Source organism: Nelusetta ayraudi, unplaced genomic scaffold, assembly GCF_046127955.1.
Source record: "Nelusetta ayraudi isolate G7.1 ecotype Tasmania unplaced genomic scaffold, CSIRO-AGI_Nayr_v1 ptg000002l, whole genome shotgun sequence".
Taxonomy (NCBI): Eukaryota; Metazoa; Chordata; class Actinopteri; order Tetraodontiformes; family Monacanthidae; genus Nelusetta; species Nelusetta ayraudi.
In genome coordinates, this window is record NW_027466052.1 from 10442836 (window position 1) to 10460537 (window position 17702).

At 47.3% G+C, this 17702-nt stretch overlaps 1 long non-coding RNA gene across 1 annotated transcript in view; it reads left to right on the forward strand.

Annotated features, from left to right (window-relative positions):
• The first annotated feature begins 5157 nt into the window (after positions 1-5157).
• LOC142886412 (uncharacterized) overlaps positions 5158-17702 on the forward strand; it is a 61706-nt gene continuing 49161 nt past the window's right edge. The window contains exons 1-2 of the long non-coding RNA XR_012926422.1: positions 5158-5307; positions 14000-14062. This is a non-coding gene — a long non-coding RNA (uncharacterized LOC142886412). The remainder of the gene's footprint in view (positions 5308-13999; positions 14063-17702) is intronic.

Sequence of the window (17702 nt, forward strand, 5' to 3'; positions counted from 1 at the left end):
ACATGACGGAATGTTCCGCAGAGATGCATCCATTCATTATCTCCATCTTTTAACAGGTCAAGTACACGGACCGTCTTTATGTTTATACTTTCAAGGTCTTTATACCACAACAGAGTCATTGACTCGTGTCGTTCGATTTACATGACTCTGATCTTTATTCATGAGCGCTGACTGCCATTGAGTCAGGATGAAAGAGCAGTTCAGTGTGCCTGTGGTTATTTAAAGCTCGGCTCTCCCCAAGTCTGCTTCTCTTATGAAGAAACATTAAAGGAGACGTGCGCCCCTTTATCAAAAGTACCTTTTCAAAGTGTCAACAACACTTTTTGTTTGCCGCTTGCTTCCCTTCCTGTTGCCTCGTTTTGTGTCTCCTTCTGCCGTCTCTTTCTTAAGCAGTTCCCCCCTTGCACATGTCGGCGTGAGCAGGCAGAGTGTGTATGTCGTACAGAGTTGAACGCCAGACGCTCGGCGGTGCGCGGGCTGAATTAAACTAGGAGGCGTGTTTACATCCCAGCGTTGAAGGCAGCCATTCCTTCCGTAAATGAAATGCAGATGACTTGTCCTGTAAAATCAATTCGAGACAAGGTCTCTAATCACTATCAATCATGTCATCACAGCAGCGACGGCCCTACCTCATAGATCTATTACTGCCCCCCCACCCCTCAAAAAAAAAAAAAAAGTCATACAGATGACGCTTCATGAATACATTTATGCAAAATGACCCGAAAGCCTTTTTTTTTCCATGTGGGTGTAAAAAGGTGCGAGTGCTTTAACTCTAAGGTTAAATGAGGCCTCGGGCGTCAAGAGGGAAACGTGCTCAGAAATGTCAACGGTTTTTGAAAGCGAGAGAACACATGATCAGTTATCTGCGTCTCAGCTTCCCCGACTTAATGAGCCTCTTCCTTTGGCAGGACGGTGATCCAGGATCCTCACCGTCACAGCTGTGGAAGCTTTGAAATCCTTCAACATGCCACCGCAGACCTTCAGGGAACTTTGACCTCTGACATGGGATAGGCCAGCGTTTCTGCTCAACAAGTAACAAAAAAGTTTTGAACCCCTTTGGGTTGACGCCAGTGATTGAACCGCGAGGAGGTAGATTTCCATTAGCGCTCTGTCTATTAGGTTTAATTCTCTGCTCTATCTGCATCCGCTTCCTTTGTTGTTTCCTGTGTGAAGCCTAAAAAGCTCACCGCCTCGATTTGTTTGCAGGTGTTTTCGGCGCTGTGCTTGCCGCGCCTCCGTACTTAATCAATCCGCGCAAAGAATTTGAAGGCGGCAGGATTAGACAAAGCAAGAACCACCTTCCTCCCCGACACGCTTGAATTGTTAAATGGATGCAATGTATATTCCTTCCCATTTCGGGCTCGCTGTGTTTTCTGTTACTTTATCATTCATTCCGGTACCCCACCGCGATCCATCACATGCATATGCATGCACCGGTGGATGCGCACGCCCTTCCTAAGCAACTCTGAACATATACTTATTGTATTCTTTACTCAGGCAGAGTGATGAACTCATGCGGTCCTGCTAGCACACTGGCCGGTACTCAATAGGTAAATGGGTAAAAGGGGGACATATGAAAAGCTGAATTATAGTACGGAATATCAAGCGCACGGGTAGAACAGAGTACGCGAAGAAGGAAGAATGAACAGACATGAATAACATGACAAATCAAAGTGCTGGGAAAGGGTAAATTCTCAGAGGAATTACATGCTTGTTATAGTTCTTTACTTGAGCAGGAGGAATGAATTAGTTTCTTTTTTTTTTCCACCACTCAGGATTGTCTGTGATAAAACATTCAATCAGAAGTAGCCCTGGGTGATACTATTTTAATACTGGGTGCACTTTCCTCCTGCATTCCTCTTTCTAGGGACTTTAGCCTGATTTATGGTGGCGCCTCAGCTGCATAGATGAGGGTCTTTCCACTCGCGCTGTTCATATCTGTGTCTTGCCTTTGTATCCTTTGTCTTTGAATACATTAAAACGTTTGGCAATCACATCTGCGGATGTATTAGAAGACACAAAACAAATGTGACCTGTGTTGGCGTAACAGATTTGAACAAGAAAAATGAATCAAGGCTAAGCCTTTTATCTCAAAACCCGCCACCCACGAGCTCCTATCAATGAAACGATGTGATCCAGAGGAAACGCACTGATCGCTGATGAGCCTTCCCAGCGGAAGACCTTTCCAATCCTTAAGGCACATATTTCTGACTCCGTGTCACCCACAAGTGTGAGCCAGATCCAATATTAGTGCGCCGTCTCCATCTGATTTCCAGCAGTTTGAATTTAAGAGAGGAGAGGCACCCTCATCAGCTGCAAATGTAGACGTAAGCCCTCTAATAGGCAGGCTTAGGTAGCGATGGGAGAGGGCCTCGCAATGAATTAGCTCCTGATTATTTGCTATCATGGCAGCGTAATCTTTCGTAAGCCACCTTTTTTTGCCTAACCCTGCACTGAGCCTTGCTTTTACCCATTCTGATGGAATGACCCGACTTAACAGCTCTCCTGCCTCGAGGTATTAGCTAAACTGATAAGGTACATGGCACAGAGAGGATGAAAGCGCTACTGTTTCACATGTAGTGGAATTAGAAACTCCGGGAAAAAAAAAAAAACCTTCTCCTCATGCATGAACATGTGTGAAGAACTGAGTGCCCTTCCTACGCCGGCCAGTCATCCGTGTATCCTGTTCCCCGTGAAGCTCCACCTTGAGGTTGGGGTTTCCACAAGGACCCACATGAGGGTGAAGTGGTCAGGTAGAGGACAGATGTGGCCGGTGAGGTACTCTGGTGACCTCGGCCTGCCTTGAGAGCTGGGTACCCTTGTGGGCTCAGGTGTGCTTGGCACCGGAGCGCTGTAACACTGGGTGTCCTGCAGCCTCACCAGCCGGTACGAGCTGGCAAGGAGCCGCGTCCTTCGCCTCATCCGCCTTCATGACCACATTTGTGTGAAGAGGAATTGACCCATTTCTCACAGTGTGTGTGGTTTGGTCGTATGGTGGCAGTGAAGGAAGAGGCCAAAATTATTATTTGTTTGTCTAAAAACAAACAAACAAACAAATAAATAAATAAATATTAAATATAAATGTGTGTGTATATATATGAATATGTATGTATGTATGTGTGTATATATATGTATATATATATATATATATATATATATATATATATATATATATATATATATATATATATATATATATATGTGTGTGTGTGTGTGTGTGTGGGCAGCAGTTACTAGTATATAAAGCTCTTATAACAACAAGCCCAGAAGCAGATATCAATTACACTGCAGTAGCTGCATTTGTGTTATTGAGTTATCAAGTTAGTTTTCAATTACTTGATTTAGCAGATACACACCAGATACCTTAGACGAAACTTGGAATTTAAACAACCAGTTTTCTGCCTTGCAGCTTTTTAGCACAGCTTTCCATTTCCTAGACCTGTGGATAAAGGTAACCATGGCACTGGCTATTAATGACTTTTACGGGGACATTTGTTATGTGCTTTTTTTTTTTTTGCATGATTACAGTATCAAAGTGAGAGTGAGTTATTACCCGATGGCATTCAAAGTGTTGTTGATCAGAGATTTAAATGTCCACAGGGGAGCCCCCCCCCTCCTTTTTCCCCCTTCTTTTTGCTAAAGACACTTCTCACATCTTAATCTTCAAGGGCACCCTTTAATTTAAAGATCTCTTATAAATGATTAATTTAATATTGATGAATATTTAACATTTCTTAATAAATTATTATGTATGCTATCAAGAACTACATGTATCTGCATAAGCAGCGCTGACTTCTTTGGATGGCTGGCTCCTCCGAGGTTGTGTGTCCTCCTCAGTGTGTGCCAGCGCTCTATTGTGTGAGACCTTGTGTGTGTGTGTGTGTGTGTGTGTGTGTGTGTGTGTGTGTGTGTGTGTGTGTGTGTGTGTGTGTGACCATGTGTGTGCACCGCGGGAATTGTCTTGCTCCGGTTGTATTTTGACATTTGATTTATGTTAGTGTGAAACCATTTCCATGCAAGCCATTATGCAATCTATAAAAGCAAGCGTGTGGTTTTCACTGAGCACGGGGACCTGCGACTGCATCGCCTGGCATACCAAGTGACTCTTCTTCGTAAATTTCATTATACGGCGCAGACACTGCAGCAGCTGCGACCACAGGCTAAAGGTGCCATTGGCTAATGAAGGAGAAGGCTTTAGTGTATGAACGCTGGCATCACCATCCCGGCCTGTGCACATTTTTGAGATATATAAAAGTGGACTGCCTTTTTTTGGCGGGGGGTGGAAGGGCAGTCCAGGTTGCCGCTGCACTTTACTACTTTACTGAGCTTTGAATGCAAACATGAAGTATATGCGTAAATTAAAATATTTGGTAGCAAAGAGGAGGACTGAAGTTTGGCATCAAGTGCCCAGGATGCATCCAGAAAACAGGAAGCAAAGCACTGATGGAGACAGACTGATTGTGAAATCAAAGTAGAAACCTACTTGGTGTATCCAGCCAGGTCATTTCAATTAAGTAGTGTCTTGACTTTGGCTGCAGCCGGGTGGTTTCACCTGTTTAACATGTTTGGGATTAGATAAGGACATGGGATATGGACAGTCTGATGGTTGGGGTTGTTGAAGACTTTGGCTTAGTGTTGCTTTAGGTTTGTGCTCAGGGTTGAGGTGGAGGTACCTGCTGCTAAGTTCTCAGGCTGACACATTTGACATCGCCTGTCCGTGTGAATCGGCAGGGGGTCCAACCACGGCGACCATCAGCATCACAAAGATCATCAGCTGCTTCCCTAAAACCTGAATGAAAACCACTATTCCAAAGTGCATTTTAATATGATATCAGACTGCATGAAATCAGTTTAAGGTTGCGTGTGCACGAGCCCCGGGCCGCTGCCTACGCAGTCGCATCCCTTCACCATCCTGAAAGGAGATGGCTTTTACATTGGAAGGCAATACAATGACAATTAGATTATGGTGGCTGCACTTTGTTCATCCATGCGGCTGCTCTGACCCCAATGATTGGCTTGGCGCTGGCCGCCCGGCTCAGCTGGGAGACAGAGGTGGTGCTCGTGGCAGCTCCATTGTTTGCCGTGGAAACTCCTTTATGTGTAGCTGGTGTTGGCCCTGATGTGATTTGGTCTTTCTCTGCTGTTCATTTCAGATGATAAAAACCTTTCCTTTGGGGCCTCGCCCGGAGTGACTCAGGCCTCTGGAGCGGAGGAAAAGGCGTCTTCGAAGATCTGAGCTGAAGCTTGTTTTTCCGAATCCAAAGTTTGACTCAAAGTCAATTGCTTGCCGGAACGTCCTCCCTTTTGGTGAGTGGGGCAGTTGGAAACTTTGAGAGGTTTGAACGTTTGTCCCTCAAGAAGATAAAGATGAACTCCTTGAAAGTCTAGGCGTGAGTGTGTGCCCCTTATCAGCGCTCCCCGTCGCTGCCTCCCTGCCAAATGAAGATCTGATTACAAGACGGACGGCCCCCTCTCCTCCTCCTCCCCCTACGACGCCCTACTTTTCAAGTGCTCCGTCTTACACATGCCTCCACTCGAGCAACACCACAAGATTGAGATAAGCCATCATTCTCCTAACCACCCCCTTCAGTTAGGTCACCATTTCCTCATTACGTACCCGGCCTCGTATCGCTGTGGTCTGCAGGCAGCAGAGAGCCCGTAAACAGTCTCGAGGAAAACCGCGTCTAACCGACCGCCCCTCTTCAGTTGCGGGATATTGTTTTCGCACTCAGAAAGCCGCCAGGCGCTCTCAGGTTGGCTGAGCTTTCTCCTGTGGTGCTGTTTTGTATCTGGCGCAGACTGCTCTTCCTCTCCTGTCAAACGCGCGGCGTCGGAGTCGCGTGCAAGGCCCCGCTGTCAGGGAGCATTTTTCGCGGCAGCCGGGGGAAGGTTTTAAGAAAGAGAGACGGGGAGCCTCGCGGTGTCGAGCGCCGTTTGCGCTGCGCCTCTCACAGCCGCCCGCACCCCCACCGCCCACCCCCCCCCTGGCATACGTGGGAGAGAAGCTGTCTGACAAGACCACCTCTCCTGCCAGACACGCACCGAGATGGTGGGGGAGGATGAAAGGAGACGGGAGGGGGCAGAGAGAATGAGGGAGGAGTGGAAGACGGAGTGCGGAGCCCAGAGACTCTTTCCTAATCTTTATGTATTAACAAAAACAACATATTCACTCAGGCTTGCCAAGGCTTTCACAACCTCCTGAAGGAGGAGAGTCCTGGACAGGATGTGTTTACCTTTCCAAAAGAAGCTGTGTGTGTGTGTGTTTGTGTTTCTGTGTGTGTGTGTGTGTGTGTGTGTGTGTGTGTGTGTGTGTGTGTGTGTGTGTATGTGTGTGTGTTTAAAAGAGTACACCGAGAGTGCAGCGCGATTCCTACTTTATGATTCTTGGTTTGAAGGAAGTTTATGTCTACCCAAATGCATGCACTGTGTCCAGACAGTTGGAGTTTTCGGTTTGTCTATTTGTTTGTTTTTTGGGGGCCTTAATTGGTTCGTGTTTTTGAACTCTGCTCCCCGAACGGCAGCCAGGTAGGAAGTGCGTATGAATTTTTCATGGCGGGGTGCAGCCGCGGCGCCCCTCGCTTCCTCCGCCGCACAGATTTGTGTTTGTCTAAAACGAAAGTTAAGGTGACACGGCGTCTGGGTCCGGGTGTCAACTGCGGCGTCAGAATGAGAGAATTCATAACCAGCCCCGATCCCCTCGGCTTGTGTTTGTCAGACTGGGACTGTTGATGCAGCCCTTGTGTGTGTGTGGTGTGTGTGTGTGGCAGCAGCAGCTAGCTCGCTGCACTGTTGCATCCGAATGGCTGTCATTCTCTCCTTAATGGGCGGCTGGTGGGGGAGGTTTTCCCAGCCTCTCCAGACACAGAAGAATTAAGCAAATTTAATTTTGATCCCTACTGGAAAGGTGTATTTGATTTATTCTGACAATTGGGCAGACTCTCTGTCTGCCCAATTGCATTTCCTTTTTCTCTCTCCCCCTTTCTCTCCGGCGGCGGCGATTCTCTGGGGCTGCCCGTGTTATCCAGTCGGTAGATAGTGTATGCCTCCATGCATCACGGCTCCTGAGCTGTGATTGAAACATCAGACAAGGAGGATGGGGCCCCAGAGATGCGCCGGGCCTGACACCAGCTCTCAGCGCCAAGTTCTATCGTAGCCCGTGCCCGCCTCCAACACACATCAGGTATGCTCGGCAGCACCGGCGTATATTCATCAATGACAATATGATTACCTCTGAATGGGCTGTATACATTATTTAAAGCAGTGTCCCCTGGCTTACAGTGCGTCTGACTTTCAAATTAAACTCCGAGTCAATAATTAATGTTGGGATTAACCGAGGCTCCTTCCGAGGGCAGGTGTTGAGAACACATGTCATGTAGTCTTCTGTGGTGTGTGTGTGTGTGTGTGTGTGTGTGTGTGTGTGTGTGTGTGTGTGTGTCTGCGTGCGTGCCCGGCGAAAGAGTGATCCCGCGTGTGCATGTGCGCCCATGCGTGCGCGGTATTGACGCGGAGGCAGTCATGTGGAGGAGCGATCATGATCTTGGCTGCCTTCCCTCAGGGATCCTCTCTAACAGCCCCAGAGCCAGAGTGCAAACTTCCTGTGAGACAATCTCCTGGCCCATCTCGCCGACATGCAGATGGCGCTCGCGGAAGGCGAGGAGATGCTCTGTCGCCCGGTCGCTCTGCCCCTCGCTCTCTCTCTCTCTTCGAGGCAGGGGGCGGTGGTGGTGGTGGTGGTGGCGCTGGTGTTGTCTGAGAAGGAGCCTGGACTTTCTCACACGTGGACGCAGCGTTTGCGCGGTTCAGGCCCTCTGTTATCTGTCTGGGCGATAAGCTGAGAGGAGGAACAACAGCAAACAAGGCTTTTAGAGCAGGAGGGTCCCTCTCTCTCCCTCTCTCTCTCCCCCTCTCTCACTCTCTCACTCACTCTGCGTGCCAACAGCTTGATTACTCAATTCAGTCGTTCCGTTGCTCACGGTTCGGCCCATAGCGCCGCCGAGGCTGAGCCACGACAAAAGCTTTCATTTGTTAGTTTTTTGTTTTAAAAAGCCACAAATCAGTAACCTTAAAAAAAAATCAAACAAAGAAACCAACGACGAGGCTGGAAAGGTTATAAGGTCAGGCGATGTTTTTAGTGAAACCCTCTAACTTTCAGTTGTCATTCTCACAGCTTCAGAGTGTTAAAATAGAAAGAAACTTTTAAACAACTCGACAGAAAGAGAATATCTCAACCTTTTCCTCCCCCATAAACAGATATGAGAAGATGACAGAAATTTTGCTCTTTTAGTTTACACAGCAGCAGAGTTATTAACCCCCATACTCTTTGGGAAGATATTGGGAAAATATTCTATTCGATTATGATAGAAAATGCATTTTTGTAATCCCAGACGTATTTCATGAAAAACCTTGTGCTTAAATCTTGTCAGATCACGGCTGCCAGACAAAAGCCAGGAGAGAGCATTTAAGAAAAGTCCATTATATTGAGCCGAGCTGAGTTTAATAGGCGGGGACATGTGAGTTTACAGTTTATCTTGCAGAGGTAACTAGATCTCCATCCTGCACAAAGCCCACGCGTCTTTGGAGAAAACATCCATCATGGTTCAGTGTTTTATCAGACACTCTGCTCGCTGCCGTAATTTCCCTAAATGGATTTTGGCTCTTGGTGATTTAGCCCGGGCTTCACAAACAAAACTCTTGACATGCAAATTGCATAATTTTCCACAAAACTCTTTCGGGCTGAACGCCAGTCCCCCCAAAGTTTAGGGTTTTGGTGGTTTTCGATGCTTAGGCAAACCTGTGTTTAGCTTTTCCATAATGCAGAAAGCAAAATATCTTCACAAAAAGCCATCTTCCTTCCAACGTCTCCCACCCCTTTCAACACACAGATCCCACACACGCACTCATCCAAACCGCACCGAGTACACACACACACACACACACACACACGCATGTGGATACACACGTATCTCACACACACACACACACACACACAGACTTGCGATCATTTCTCTGATGACCTCCTCTTTCAGTCTATGATGGATCATTCAGAGCTGCAGTGCATTTATTTTCCTGCCCAGAAAGAGACTCCAGCTTCAGGCAGAGCTGGTGAGACCAGACGGATCGCTTTGTTACGACTAAGAATCACAATCTGACTGATACCAGTGTTTCTCTTTGCCTCTAAAGGTGTGTGTGCAGTTTAATCCTCTTCAATTAAACACTGAAGGAAATGAGTAAAATCTAAACTCCAGCTCTGAAAGCGTTGATGTGAGTTCATGTCACTGCAACACAGTCCAACCCTTATTTAGTGCTTCACTTTATTCCCCGAAGTAAATGAATTTGAGTTTAGGTTATAGGATGAACATCACACCACTTAACCTTTTCACCCGTTTCTGGTAAATCGCTGCGGGACAACCACAAGACGCTGCACGGACAAAGTCCTGTGTAAGCAACTGTGTGAAGATACAAAATTAAAAAAAAAAAAAAAAAAAACAATAAGGGAAGTCACCTATTATAAACATACGGGAAAGGCAATGTCTTTCCCTAAGTACCAGTTCAAATTTAAAGATGAAGAGTCGACCGCAGCAAAAGCCGCACCTTGCCGCGCCGGCTTCTGGCTCTTTGATGTTACGTGTCAAATCTCATGTCTGACAAATAGTGATGATGTACGAACATTTTAAATGGGTCATCAAACAGAAAAAAAGATCCCGGTCGCCCAGTAAATCCCACATACATACACAACAAAAGAAAATGAATGAAATGAATTGCATCACCAAGAAATGTGAGCGCAACGTAAGAAATTAAATTAAACGACTTGAACACTTTATTAGAAAAATAATTTTGCTCGCTGCTCTTCTTGCTACTCACTAGGTTCAAGGCCTTGATGGAATAAGGTGGTGGTTTTACAGCATCGCATAAGGCCGCAACGTGCAGTTTTTGCGGGCTTCATCCCTGCCCCGCTAACCTATTTTGCGATGGTTAAAGACTTGCTTGTGGTGGCGCAGCAGACAAACGGCGTATCTATTTTTGACTAATAGGACAACAATCGTCCCATTTCTTTATCGTTGCAGCCTTTTTCCGAAGAGACGACGTGTGCGCCGCGTCGTCACGTTGCGCCGGATGCAATCTGGGTGTTCTTGTAGTGCGTGTCAGTTTTATCTATTAATGTGTTGTTTCTTTTGACTGACTTGAAATTTGTAGATTTAAGGAAAAAAAAAGTTGTTTTTGTTTTTGCCGTCTTCATCTACCCAGATGCGATGAAGTTGTGTGTCTGCCACAGAAATCACAGAGTTTTATTGCTGTGCGTCAACACTGCGACCGGTTCTGATCCCTGGGCCCCTCAGACCCTCACCCTGTAATTGCCCGCCTCTCACATGGTTCTGAAAGAGGTTGAGCTGAGCTTCCTTCTGCTCCTCCTGCTCACTTTGGGGCATTATCATAAATACGGCGCATTAACACTTGTTCCTTGCTTGTCAGGATATAAATTAAGTCTGCAGGTGTCCCACCGAGGTTTACCCCTGATACTAATTAAGGCATGATAATTAGGTTTGTTAAATTTGGTCCTTTCAGCGCCGATGCCCCCCTCGGAATACAACAATCGCAGATTGCAGACAAGAGAGGAGCTCAGAGGATCCTCCCCGAGCCGCCGCACAGGAAAGGGAGCGACGGGCGCCCGATAAAGCCGCTCGCCGGCGCTGGAGGGAATTTGCGGGCTTGTAATTATGATTTTGCGCGTGACAATCCTCATTCATCTGACTTGAATGCGCCGCCGTTTTGTGAAGACAACATTTTGATGAGCTTCTTGCTCTTCATCTCGACAGAGATGGAACTATTCATTTACACCAGAGAAATACCCCCAGCCTCCTCGTCCTCCTCCACCACCACCACCTCCTCCTCCTCCTCTTTTTTCCTCTCCTCACTCCTGTCTGGGTGACCTTGGCGGGCTGGCATGCCTTATCAAGCAGGAGACAGGAACAAAGAGCGAGAAGAATAACAGAAGGTTGTGGCAGCTCTTTAAAGTCTTTCAGGGGCTTAAGCATAAGTTCTGTCTCCTGTAAGAGTGAAAACAAAGTCAGCGCCAGCCCGTGATGCCGAGCTCATTAGGTGGAGTCAAGATGTAGGCTGAAGACGGCGCACCTTCACAGCGAGGTCAACAAAGGACAAAGATCTGAATATCATTAATCACCAGTTTGCCCCCGCAGAGGGCAGCCGAGCTGTGATGTAGCGCCTATTTTGATGCTGGTATTTGAATATAAAAGAGGGCGGCGCTGCTCGCCGAGCAGAGTGCAAGAGGGGGAAAAAAAAAGCAAAGCAAAGAAAAACAATATATTTCCAAACAGACAGATGTTTTATTTCATAAAATTGAAAGGCCGATTAGTGACCGGAAGATGGCTGTGATGTGTCACCAGTCAGCGTGGCCCCTCCTGTGCACTCACGCACTGTGTCCCCCCACCTCCCTCAGTCAGACTGGGATGAAAGGAGAGGAAGGGAACTGAGCTGAGGGAGTGTGAGAGGGAAGGATAAAAAAGAAAAAAAGGAAGCGATGGCGAGGATGAGGAGAAGTCGGGGACGGTCCGCTGCCGAGGAGGAGTCAGCTGGCTCGGCTGCGGAGCTGTTCATCATCCTTCCCCCTCGTGACTTGGAGAGGAGGGGCACTTTTTTTTTTATTTCGCGAACGGGGGGGAGGAGGGTGGAGGGGCCAGATTGGGATTTACAGAGACGGAAATAGATGGAGTGATACAGAAAGAGAGACAGCAATTTAAAAAAAAAAAAAAAATCGTAAGGAAGAGCGGGAATGATTGCCTCCTGTGCAGTCCAGATGTCAGACTGTGTGCAGGCCTCCCAGTGCAGAGAGCAGCTGTGCACAGGTCCTGGGCCGCGCCGCCGCTCGCAGCCCAGATGTAGGACAAAACACACACCGCTCTTTGTTTACACATGGTCACAGTGTGTGTGTGTGTTTGTTTGTTTGTTGCTTTCCTGTCCGTCTTTCTGTAAACGTGTTGTTTTTCCTGGCCGTCTCCCATGACAGTCATTGTTCTGCATGGTCATCAGTTTTTGAAGTTTGGAGCGTCTGGCAGATGATGACCCTCCTGAGTCCGGTGTTGTGCGGGCACAGCGCTTTGTTGTTTGTTTTTGTTGTTTTGTTTTTTTTAAGGGGATGGTTATTTTATTTTTTCAAGGGGTGGGCAAAACTGCACCTGATGTCCTGGCCTACCATTCCTCTGCCTGATCTCGACTGCGATCCAGCAGTTTTTTTTTTTTTTTTTTTTTTTTTACTTTCACAGCAGCCCATCGGAAAAAAAAAGAAAGTTCTGCATTTGTCTAATATCAAATCTAAAAAATGAAAAACTTCCCAAGTTTGGATAGGAATTTCCCCAAGAGATCCGTAGCGGTCATTGCGGCCCGTTGACAGCGTTTTTCCAGGCAGACGTGCTCGACTTGGGGAAACACGACTTTCATCATATCAGCCACTGATGGACTCATGGTGACAGGAACCACAAAGTGTGATGAGTAATAGTTGAAGTAGCCAGACAGGAGACAGAGTTGAGTGGGACTGAGGAAGCAGCAGGCCAGGTTAAAATCTCTTCGTCAGAAAAACTTTGTTTCAAAACACCTTCCCAATGTTATTACAATGTCAATCGTCATTTCTCTTCAAACAAAAACCTTATTCTTATTGAAATGAATGACAGTACGATGCACTTACTTGCAAGTGTTTGTGCACACAGTAATACTTTTGCTCACTTCACCCGGTGCACAACTAGTAAGAGGCCGAATGGCTGGGGGATGGCAGGAGGGGAGGGCAGTCCAGCGGCGTGCATTGTTGCCGCTAAATACCTTCGCCAGCCTCATTATCAGTGTGTGTGCAGGACGCCGGCGGTTCCTGGCTTTCTTCTTTCCCAAGCGTTGATAACCTGTCCCAACCAGGCGCAGCGATAACGCCGAGGTCCGCCGGTCGGGGTCCGCCGGGGTCCAACGGCCCGGGAGGGGGTGTGGGAGGGCTGGGGGAGGTGGTGGGGGAGGTGGCGGAGGTTCGGGCGGAGCTCGGGCTGCAGGCATCCTGAAGAAGCGTCTTCATGGAGGCCAAACACAAGCAGACAAACAAAAGGGGTCTGCGGCCAGGAAAGCCTTAATCACTGCCACTGCCATTAGAGTAATGAGGCCTGATGGACGCACGGGCTAGCGAGACGACCGGGGGGGGGGGGCTTCCCTCACAGATGAGGGCTGATAACACACACCATCCCACCCCCTCCCCCTCCCCTTCCCTCCTCTCCCACGTCTTATTCTTCTGCCACTGCACTCCCTCCCAGGGGCGTATTAATGAAACAACAGTGCCCCTCTTGATCGCTCTCTCTCTCTCTCTCTCTCTCTCTCTCCGTCTTTCCTTGCCATGTTCCTTTCTCCTGAGATTCGCTACGTTATTGTTTGACAACACGCCGTCTCTGCCGCGGTGGGGTAGTCAAGTCGAAGCTCTCACGTGTTATCGGCTTTCCGTCAACTTGTTTGTTTGCTCTTTGTTTTTGTTTTTTTTCCATCGTTCATTTTGACGGATCGCATTGTAAAACATAAAAAGGGTTGTGGCGGTGAATGGAGGTCTCATCAGGAAAACTTCTTTTGAGAGGTTTTTTTGTTGTCTTAGAAAAAGAATGCATGCAGGCGGATATGATGGAAACATGCTTCCATGTCGCTGAACTGTGTGTGTGTGTGTGTGTTTGTGTGCGCGCTCGCGTCCAGACCACATTGTACTCGGTTAATACCAGCTGAGGGTAAATACAACTTGCTCAGACAAATACAATGTCATGAAAAAAAAGTTGCCTTACCAATTGTACATCCTGTAGTCCTATGTAGTAGTAGTCGTGGTATTGGTATTATTTGCATGTTATTGCATTAAAGCATGTTGCATATGCAAATGTCTTTAAAAACAAGCTATTGCAGTGTCTGACTACGTGAGGGTAAGTGCATCTAATTTTACACTTCTTTGATTTTTTTACATTTTTTTTATTTCCAGACTTTGAAATGATCGTCATCGCGCTTGGAGGTGGAAAGCAGCCGGCGGAGGTCAAAAGTTCAGGTATGGAACAATATCAGTGCCTCTGACTGTGAGCTGTAGGAGTTACACTCGGCGGTTTGTACGTGACCCCGGGTGATTTGCGGCCGCCACTACCCAGGGATTGGCTGTTGTGTACACACCTGTTTATGGATCCCATCGCTCTTTACTGCGCACTTCAAAAATTAATCACCCCCAACGCCCCTTAACGGGCGTGGGGCGTGCACGTGCCGATCCGCTGCAGCTGTGAGCTGGCTCACGGCTGCAGCCATTCGCTCCGTCCGAAGCAAAGAAAAGGAGAAAAAAAAATATATCGACGATTGCTACCGCTGTTATGTGCGCGTCTGCGTAATGTCGCAAAGCGGAGCTGACACTGATGGCTCGCCGACTGCAGCGCTCGCCGGCTGCCAGACCGCTCTCATCTTCCTGTGTTGGCTAATATTTCCAGCAGGTCTGCGTTTTTAGGGCTCTCTGGCGGCCCTTTAAACGGCCGGCGAGATGATGGCCGAAGCCTCCCTCAGATTTCTCCACGTCTCTCTCCTGCTGTCCACTGTCCTTTTCAACGGCTGATTTATGGGCGCACATAAGTGTGCGAGAGACGGTCGAGATTGCAGAGGAAGTCGTAAATACAGCGCTGCGGAACAAAACCTATGGGGGGGGGGTTTGGGGAGGAGGAAGGGGAAGTGGGCTGAAGAGGTGATGGGGACGTGCGGAGTGAAAGCCAGAGCGTGAGAGAGAGAGAACGAGACTTTGGAGTGATTATTTTTGTCAGTTTTTGCCAGAGAGAGAGAGAGAGAGAGAGAGAGAGAGAGACTCTCTTTTTTACTTCTTCTTTTTCGTCTGCCTCTCTATTTACCGCTCTTGGCGTCTGTCTCGCTGCCTCTTTCTCTTTCCTTCCTGTCAGATGACCTTTGAACTCCTGATGGTGGGTAAGCCTCCCCGTGGTTTGTTCTCCTAATTGGAGTCAGGATGCAGATGCTCCAGCAGCGGAGAGAGCAGCGCGCTACACACACACACACACACACACTTGCACATGCCTCCTTTTTGAGATCGCACCAACCGAGTGAGAGGACGAGCAGAGGGAAGTTGGCGTGGGAGGGAAAGTGGGAAGAATGAGTGGACTTATAGCTTGTTTACATTCTCTGCGACTCTCTCGCCTCTCGCTCTGCCTCACTATTTTTCGAATGCCGCTTAAAAAAAAAAATAAAATGACTGTTGAACCCCACTCAAATTTCTCGCAGAAAGAGTGAGTTGAGGCATGTGCCTGGCTTGGCCTGTGATTGGCTCGCTGTCGTTACTAATACAGCAGTGACAAACAGGTTCAACGTCGCAAAGCTCTTGGTCATAATCATGGAGCGCTGGAACGCAATCGGCCTCCTTTGAGACGTGGCAAAAATCACGTTTGTATATGTTTTCCCTGTGTTAGCGCATCAGCTAACTAATATTTTTGATTTTTTTTTTATATTTTGTTTAATGCTGGCTGAGTGTTGATGAATGAACTACTGTGGAAGCTGATAAAATAAATCAAGTCAAATCATGCTTTATCTAATTAGCACCGTCCATACAAAAGAAATGCAACACAAGGTGCTTGACTAAAATAAAAAAAAATGAAATGGTTGCCTGAAAGAGTAAAAAAAAAAAAAAAGTCTTGGAAGATGTGATGAAGTTAAAGGTTTGGCAAAAGTCGCAACCTGATTTTTTTTTTTTTTTAGGATTTTTCTTTTTTTTTTATTGCTTTCAGGTGGCCAAGTTTAAACCACATTTTCCTGTAACTATCAGAGGCGCCTTGCACACACTCCACCTGAGACGGAATCTTTTCATTTTTGTTTTTCTTCATAAACTTAGAAAGTAAAGGTTTCTCAAAGTGAGAATGTGCCTTCGCACGATCTGCCATTTCCTTCCTTGTGCGACGGCCCACTGTTTTTCTGTTTTAATGACTTTTTGATCAGAGAAATGTGTCCTTTTAAGGCGATGACACAGTAACTGTTAGAAGTAGAAGGCAAACGGGAACATAAAATAAAAAAAAAAGGTATATAACTCATAAAGTGTTGGTGTAATGCGGCTGCACATCTCACAGTTTTAACGCTTTGAAACCAAAAACACCTCTGAACGTGGCAACGGGGCGACACCGGAGACGCACCGACAGCACCTTGCTTATGAGTGCGGGCGCTGGTAGGTCACAGCGACCTTTTCATAACCTTTCTGTAATAAACGGCTCGGCGCTGCATGAGAGGAAGCTGCTCTTCCTCCTCTTCCTCCGCACGTGCTGCCGGTTCGCCTGCTGCTCGGTCGCAACGCGACGCAGAGACTCGCCAGTTTGTGCAATTTCCGCTAGATTTCGCCCGCGCATTTATTGATTCAACTTTTTCAAGTAAACAGTGCGTGTGTGTGTGTTCGTGCGCGCAGAGCAGTATGGCTAACGTCCACGCTGCAGTCTAACCCTCATGTTTGTCAGCTTTATTTTTGCAGCAGCAGAAGATGTCTGGAACCTCCTGAAGCACTGAGGCAAACGGCTACTTTATATTAGGTCTCTTCCTGATTGTTGCTTTCCAGACATTTTTAAGTGTGCACAACAGCCTTTGCTTCAGATGCTACGACAGAAGCTCAGCATTGTCATTTGACGTCTGTTGTAGTTAATGTTAAATTGACATCCCCAGCCAAATGCAGAAACTGTACGTAGCGCTGCATGGTGTTGTGTGTCGGCCATCGGCTGACTTTCTCGCTCGCTGCTGTGGGAAAGAAGTCGGCGGTGCTCTCTGGTGCTGGCAGCTTTGTTGGTGGAAGGGAAGCAGAGATGCTTTATAGAGCTGCGGTGATTATCATAAAGGAGTAAAATATGCCACAGTGAAACTAAATATGGAGGAAGCAATGCAGGAATTATGAGGATTAAGGGAAATAAATAGATGGGAGATATTGAATGTGCGCTTCCCCCAGCATCAAATAATGGCTTATGCATTTAATTTATGTTGGTCATAATTGAATGAAAAACAAAAAAAAAAAAGGCGGGGGGGGGACGTCGACTTTTTTTTCCCTAAGTTGCGTTGTGAGAAAGTCTTCCTTTGTTGCTGCTGTTGTGGCGTGTGCGTGTGCCTGTGCGTGTGTGTGTGTGTGTGTGTGTGTGTGTGTTTGTTGTGCACAGACGGCCCATACATCACATCCTCTTTACAGTTCCTCCGTGTGAGTCATTTGCATGTCATTACAGCTTTGTTTTATAAGTGAGTGGCTATTAAGGAAGCCGCTCCATAAAATGCCTGTTAACGTGGAGGAAGGCTGCAGCGCCCGGCTTAAAAAGCTGAGAGCCTTCTCCATTTTCTCACCTTACACCGTTGATAAATAGTATGTGTGCGTGAGAGAGAGAGGGTGGGAGGGAGGGGGGGAGGGAGAGAGAGAGAGAGCCCCCCAGATGTCTTTCCTTTGGGACCCTCACATCTGTCGTACTTTTTCTTTTAATGACTGTAAAATTCATTCAGTCCTGTTTTGCCTCCTCACTTGCGCTGCCGTCTGCTGAAGTCCCCCTGTGCTTCCTCCTTTAACACATCTGGACGTTGCTGTGCGAGTCCTGGCGTCTTCTCCATCTGTGCAGGACGACACAACTGTTGGCAGCGCTCCTAAAAGACGGGACGGGGCGGCGCGTTCGCCCACTCGGTACTTCCTCTTCAATTTA